The sequence below is a fragment of the Primulina tabacum genome, chromosome 5 (assembly GCF_025594145.1).
Source record: "Primulina tabacum isolate GXHZ01 chromosome 5, ASM2559414v2, whole genome shotgun sequence".
Classification (NCBI taxonomy): domain Eukaryota; kingdom Viridiplantae; phylum Streptophyta; class Magnoliopsida; order Lamiales; family Gesneriaceae; genus Primulina; species Primulina tabacum.
Genome location: NC_134554.1, coordinates 22,293,063 through 22,300,850, shown reverse-complemented (window position 1 = coordinate 22,300,850; position 7,788 = coordinate 22,293,063). Strand labels below are relative to the sequence as shown.

At 32.2% G+C, this 7,788-nt stretch overlaps 1 non-coding gene across 1 annotated transcript; it reads left to right on the top strand.

Moving 5' to 3' along the window:
* Positions 1 to 575: 575 nt before the first annotated feature.
* LOC142547891 (small nucleolar RNA R71) lies at positions 576 to 684 on the top strand. The gene has a single exon (XR_012820786.1). It is a non-coding gene; the product is annotated as a small nucleolar RNA R71 (small nucleolar RNA).
* The last annotated feature ends 7,104 nt before the right edge of the window (positions 685 to 7,788 follow it).

Here is a 7,788-nt window from a genome sequence, read left to right as displayed (position 1 = left end):
GGTGCATAATTTTGAAAATTTTGTTGAGTTTGAAATGTGGTTGCGGAAATTGTGCAGTATTATCATTCCTCCAACTAAAATTTGGATGATTTCGCCAACCTGGATTGTAATTTTGAGAAAATTGTTCAAAATTTGGCCTTTTGAAATTGTTCGAAACATTGACTTGTTCATGGAGACATTCTTTAAAAGAGAGGCAAAGTGGGACAATCTTTTGTAGAATGATCACTTGTATCACAGATGTGACACGCAATTTCTTGAATAGCTTTTAATTGACCATTTTTTTCAATTCAAGTGCCTCAACTTTTCTTGCCAAATAGGTAAATCTAGCTTGAGATCATGTTAATCTTTGAGGGTGTACATACCTCCACCAGATGTGGGAGATTGAATCTTGTTTGACTGGTTCGATTGCACCTATAGTGTCCCAATTTTGAGCATTTTCAGCTAATGAATCGAGATACTCAATTGCCTCATTTGGATCTTTATCTTCAAATGTTCCATTACACATAAATTCAACCATTTGCCTATCTTTAGGTGTTAAGCCTTCATAAAATTGAGAAACAACTCTCCAAATTTCAAAACCATGATGTGGACAAAGATTAAGCAATTCTTTGTATCTATCCCAACACTGATAAAACGTTTCTCCTTGTTTTTGAGTGAAAGTGATGATTTGCCTTTTGAAAGAATTTGTTCTATGAGATGGAAAAAACTTTTTCAAAAATTGTTGTCGCAATTCATCCCAAGTTCGAATGGATCCCGATCTAAGATTTTGTAGCCAAGTTTTAGCTTTATCTTTTAAAGAAAAAGGAAAAAGCTTAAGTCGAATGGTGTTCATGCTACAATTTAGATCATTATATGTGTTGCACACTTCTTCAAACTCTCGTAAATGCATGTATGGATTTTCAGAATCTAAGCCATGAAAATTGGGTAAAAGTTGGATAATACCATGCTTAAAACTGAAATGAGATGCATCAGGGGGGAAAAACTAGACATGAAGGTGCACTAGTACGTGTAGGATTCATGTGATATCTAAGTGTTCTTCATCTATCATGATCATGTTGAGATTGAATTTCATCTTCATTTTCTTGGATGGGTTCTTCCGCCATGTTTTGTAAAAATAAAGGGTTATTTCGAATGAGTCGACCACTAAGTGTACGTGACCAAATGCTCATGCAAATGCAAAAGAATAAAAATACACAAAAGCAATAAAAATTCAAATAAAGAAAAATAAACTATAAACAAAATTAAATAGACTTGAAATTAAATTATACTTCCCCGGCAACGGCGCCAAAAACTTGTTGCGACTTTGATTGTTGCACTCCCAAGAGCAAGTTGTCCACAAGTAGTATAATTCGGTGAATCCGAATATCGTATCCACAGGAAAGCTTAGGTAATTACAAGTCCACTACAATGTCTTTTTGTTTTTGTTTTTGTTTTTTTTTCTTTAATGGTTTGAATCTTTAATTGGTAATTTTTAATTGTTCAAATTTTAATTTAAGTAGTTGAGATAAAAGGATCCACTCTTGGTATTTTAATAAAGTTAACATTAATGAAAATTATTGAAATCCACTTAATAAAATGGTTCCAATATATATTAAATAATCATATTTTTATTATGATATATATTATTATCTTATAAGTATATAATATATACCAAAACTTGTAAATGTTGTCAAGTATTTATTGTGCTATATATATATTTGTAAATACTAAATCAAGGTTCCCACTTTAAATGGTTGGTAAAACCAAACAAACATTTAAATGGTACCAAAAAATTAATATTATGATATTAATAAATAATAAATCAAGGCATCCACTTTAAATGGTTGGTAAAACCAAACAAACATTTAAATGGTTCCAAGAATTCAGTGTAACATATAGCAACAATAAATCAAAACTCCCACTTATAAGTAGGGTATAATAATATTTAAAGAAATAAATATAACATAAACAATAAATAATGATTAAATAATATAAAACATAGATTCTTACCTTTTAATAACCTTATTATCATGCCAAGAGTTTCACCTTTTCATCTCAACTTTGAGAAGTTAGCTACTCATTATTCAAAGTGTAAAAAAAAAAAACTTTGAATATGAATTTAACATGCTAATTATATTTAAATGAAGAAATAAAGGAAAAACAAAGAGAGAAATATTATGAACTCAAAGGTTTGTTCATAAAATGAGGGATATCTCAATACATTACAATGCACCTCTATTTATAGCCAAATTTGGGTAGATAACCACAAATAAAATATTATTTTTTACACATAAGTCTTCATTGGTGTTCCAAGAAATTAATATTTTAATATACATCACTTTTGAAAATCTTCCCATCTGAATTTTCTTCTCCACATAAAATAAAACATGTAGATATCTGAGTTGTTTGAATTGTGGTATTTTTTTTAACCATTTGACCAAGTAATTTGAGAGATATGGTCAAAATACTAGAGCATGGTAAAACTGCCACTTCTTGGTAAATTTAATTTTTGCTTAATTTGATCCCACTTGTGAGAAGATTTTTATCTAATGCTTGCCACCAATATTGTAGATATTAACATCAACTTTCTACAGGTCCAAGAATCATCTTAATCCCATTTGCATCGCCAAGTTTATTCTTGTTTTATCGAACCTGTAAAAAATAGTAAAAACTTATAATTATACAACAACTTATATTTTATACAATTTATTATAAAACATATAATATTTAAACATTTAATAAAACAAAAACTATATATTTATATTATAAAACATTTAATTAATATACAAATTTTTATCTTTATCACATGGGATGCAAATGCACAATTACATAAGCTTCCAGTATTTACAAGTGTTGGTTCTTCATAATCATCAAGGCTCACCATCTTCCAATCTTGATATTCCACTATACTAATATTTACAAATAAATATCCATGGCAAATAGAGAGATACAACTCATTGGATGGGAACGAGCTATAAACGAAGCCCACTTATAAATTGATAATTATTACAATCATTCAACACAAAAATATCCTAGCATACACCTAGCAAATTGGGCTTGGGTTTTTGATCATCCTTCATGCATAATATCACAAATCATACACCATCAATTAATTATCAGAATAATCAATGGATCCAATATTATATATCTTGATCCAATCACCAACAGCCACGATTATAAATTAAATCAACAAAGTAAACAAACTCATTTATTAACTTTCTAATTAATTTATTTATAATCAAATTTCTTGTAGATCACAATTTACTATAAATAATTAAATTCCAACTTTCATTATTTATTTTATGAGAAAATATATACACATTTTTGTAGATTTAAATTTAAGGGCTCAAAAAGATATTTTTCACCCAAAAATATTTGGTCCATTTAAATTTCACAAAATATGTCAACCATCTTATAGTCCAACAACTTAAGACCCATGACACTTTGATATTCCAAAACACTTTTGAAAACCTTAGTCGTCATCGTCGTCGCCGAAGCTCTGTCATCGGATTCTGGCCAACAAATTTTTTTATTTAAAAGTAAAGGAAGTTTCGGGCAGCCCCTTGCTGCCCACACGGGCAGCAACATGCTCCCAAAACAGCCCCTCGAACCAACCTCAATTTGTTGTGTCAATTTCTCATGCGGTTAGAAATAGGTTCTCAATATAATATCATGCATTTGCTAACAAAAAGTGACATAAGCTCTGATACCACTTGAAAGGGGATCGGTTACGGGCCCGGATGCACAACGGAAGTTTCAAAAATCATATTTTCATTAGCAAAAATGAGCACCCCACTAGATGTGTAGCAAATAAAAAACACAAAACATACATAGGGTGTTTAAGTGTTTTTCAATCTCAAAGATTGATGATGGCTCCAACTAAGATGATAAACAACTTAGCTCTTCAATGGTAGACAAGTCTACAAGCTTCCCTTGAGCACTCCTTCCTCAAAAATCAAGCCCACCACCAACAAGCTAGAACCACCTTTCACTTGCACTAGAAAATGTAAGGCATTTTCATTGAGAAATTTTTGCTATCAATTCATCAAATGAATAAGCAAAATTTTGGAAGAAAATTGAAGGGAATTTTGGCCAAGAGGGAGAAAAAGAGAGATAAGCCTTTTCTTGGTTCTTACAAAAGGTGTTGTGTATTCCAAAGGCATGCTAGCCTTTAATTTGAAAATTTTGACTCACAACCTTTCACATTCCTTGCATGTTATTTGAGCTTGTAACAATTACAATGCACATGGACTATTATTTTAATATCACAAAAACATTTGAGATCAATTAAATCTTACTTGAATTTATTCAAGCCCACTAGTTAAATAATTATTTCTATTTGGGCTCTACAAGACCCAATGTTATTTAATTAATTGAACACTTGAATTAATTTAATTATTTGTACTCTACTAGGTCCACTAGTGTTTAATTAATTTAACACTTGAATTAATTAATTAAGTCTATAACAATGTTTATGAAAATCAAAATTTTCAAATACATTATTTATTTTACCAATTTTTAATTTAGGAACAATTCTACAAATTAAAAGTTACATTCCCCTTATAGAAGTCACACTTCTAATTTTCCTTGTCTTTATAAACTCCTTTATAAGCCATTCAAAACATTGAACTAATTTCCTTCTCAACGGGATCTAGAAAAATAGTACTTGTATGGCTCTAAATGGTTCATTGATACAACTAACAGTAGGTTTACATCCCAATGTGATTCAGGACTAAACATGTCATTATATGAGCATACCCCAATTGTCCCATTCTTACTTATCAACATCCTTGATAATAAGAATGTCAGAACTCAAGCCTGATAGTATCCAACCAATCATGTTAAACGTCTAGCAGCATCGCTTACATGATTCCCTAGGTATCAAATGATAGTGCCCGCAAGAACCATTCAATTATGGTAGCGTACAGTACGGTCCCTTCATCTCATATGTCCCGACCGATTCGACAACCATTGGTATGTCGAGAGTTGTCAAAGAATCTATATTATTTGTCATGTCGTAGTTGCATCGATGGTGTAATCTAAGTAACACCTTTCTTAATTACCACCGATACTCTGATCAAAGATTTCAAACTACATACACATGAGATCACATAGGATATACATACCCCAAGGTAAGCGGTGAATCCCCGACTACAATGCATAGACTTCTATATATTCGACAAAACACCCAACCTTGCCACCTGATGACCACATATGAGTCGGTAAACAAGTCAAAGTTCAATGCTAGCATATAGAGTCAAAAAATTGTCCCCGGTCATAAGGACTAATGGTGTACAACCATAAACTAGGACGTATCGACTCGATAAGTGATAACCACTTAGAAAGTTCTTTATGTAGGGTTGTTCAGTTCACTCTACAAGGAGCACCTATCTCAATGCTCGGACATCACAATGTCCCCTACCAATGAAACATGGTACTCACATCGCAGATACTAGTCTCAAACTCGAGCGACCTTTATCCTTATTAGAGGCGGCTGAATCGACTAGGATATGTTTAGAATATACAGTATTCCAAATATGGGTTTTATGATACTCATCATATGAGCACCTCGTAATCTTTCTACTATTTGTATATTAAGAACTTTATCTTTGCAAAAAGCATAGTTACACAGATAAAGATGTGCCAAAACAATAATTTCAAATATTATTAAAATAAATATTGTTTATACATATAGTTTCAATGTTAACCCTCGGCAAACACTTGGCTCGACGGGCACCTACTCTAACAAGAAACCCATTTCCCAACCCATTGTTCCCGTCGCTCACTCTCACCTGCGCCACATTCTGTTGGATCTCGGTTTTCTCGTGCCCAAAACGCAGAAGAAGTTTTAAAAATTTTAGATCTTGACATTCAAGATATATTTGTTTGAGCACTCGTATGGTTTTAATAACTAAACATACATAGGATGTTTAAAAATTTTACCTTTGGTGAATAAATCACAAGGCTCCAACTATTTCGGGATTAGCGGAGATAGCTCTTGATGTAATTCCTACGAAATTTCTTCAAGAACTTCTTCCCTCAATCTTCGAATTAGGTCCACGACTAGAATATTTGTTCCTTTTCCAAATAGAACTAAAATATTTGGAAGAACTTTTAACGTTGGAGATTAAAAATCGAGAGGCGGCTCAAACCAAAAACCTCTTTGATGTGGCCGAAAATATGAGAGAAAAAGAGAGGAGGATTTTCGAAAAATACTTTCATGTGGAGGCTAGGGTTTTTCAAAAATATGAGTGTTATATTTCAAACTCAAACCTTATACACATATATATAAGCTAAGGGCCTATTAATTAAATCAAATATTTAATGGGCTTAATCAATTAATTACTCTAGTCTAACTAGTTTAATTAATTAATTAATCTTTTAAAGTTCGATTAAGAACCTTAATAATTTGTATATTGGTCTTGTGCTCCTACAAGCCCATAATACATACACCCATTACATTTAATTTAAATCCATTATAAATTCAACATTTGAATTTAATATTTAAATTATAAATTTAACTCTTTGAATTTACAACCTCCAAAATTTAATATTTAATAAACTCAACTGTTGAGTTTAATAAATTAAATTCTTAAATTTTATAAATTCAACTCCTTGAATTTATTCCCTCCAAATTTTATAAATTCAACTTCTTGAATTTATTATCTCAATAAATTCAACTACTTGAATTTATTTCTCAAAATTTAATGATCATAAATTCAGCTCCTTGAATTTACTATATCATAATATAAATTTAACTTCTTGAATTCATTCTCTTAACGAGAACAAATGATCCAGTGCGTGTGACCCTCAATAATTGAGGAATACAGCTAGTCGTTGGTTCACAACTTCTTGTGATACATGACATAATCCTTTATTCGGGCTTACCTTAATTTGCCCCATTCTACTCTTTCTCCAACGTACATGTCATACTCTGGCCAGAGATTCCATGCATTATTATTTCATCAGATCACATAGGCTATCCACACACGTAGGTGAGCGGTGAATTCCCGACTACAATGCACTAGCTACTATATGTGTCGTAACTATACCCAATCTCGCCATCTCATGACTCTCCTGGAGCCGGTAAACGAGTCAAAGCACATCCCTAGCATATAAAGCCTCAGTGTTGTCCCAGGTTGTAAGGACTAATGGTGTACAATCATAACCACAGGCTTATCCTCTCGATGAATGATAACCACTTGGAAAGTCCGAGGGAGGGTTGTTCGCTATAATCATCATATGACTACCCATGTGCATGTTTGGACATCTCTATGCCCTTACCAAGAAACGCGGTACAGAACATCACAGATGCTAGTCTCGAGCTCAAGCGATCTTAATCCATGTTTTAGGCGGATGAATCGACTAGGAATGAATTTAGATCATATAGTGTTTATGAATGAGTTTCAACATCGAATTAAGATTTATTTGTATTAAAGTTTAATCAAGGTCTTTATCTATGTTGATTACATGGGTATACAGATAAAGAAATAACAAAACATGAAATAATGAATTATATTAAAATAAAGATTGTTTATTACAATTGAGTCAATAAATTCTCTAGCCAATAGTTGGCTTACACTCTAAAAATCTCCCACTTGCCCTAGAGCCAACTACCCATAAACTTTAATCATATTGCTTCACGCTGCTTCTCAAACAATGGTCCTGACAAGGGCTTTGTAAGTGGATTGGCAACATTATCTGCAGAGGGGACTCTTTCGACTGATATATCTTCTCTTCCCACAATCTCCCGGATGATGTGGAATTTTCTCAGCACATGTTTGAATCGCTTATGAGACCTTGGTTCCT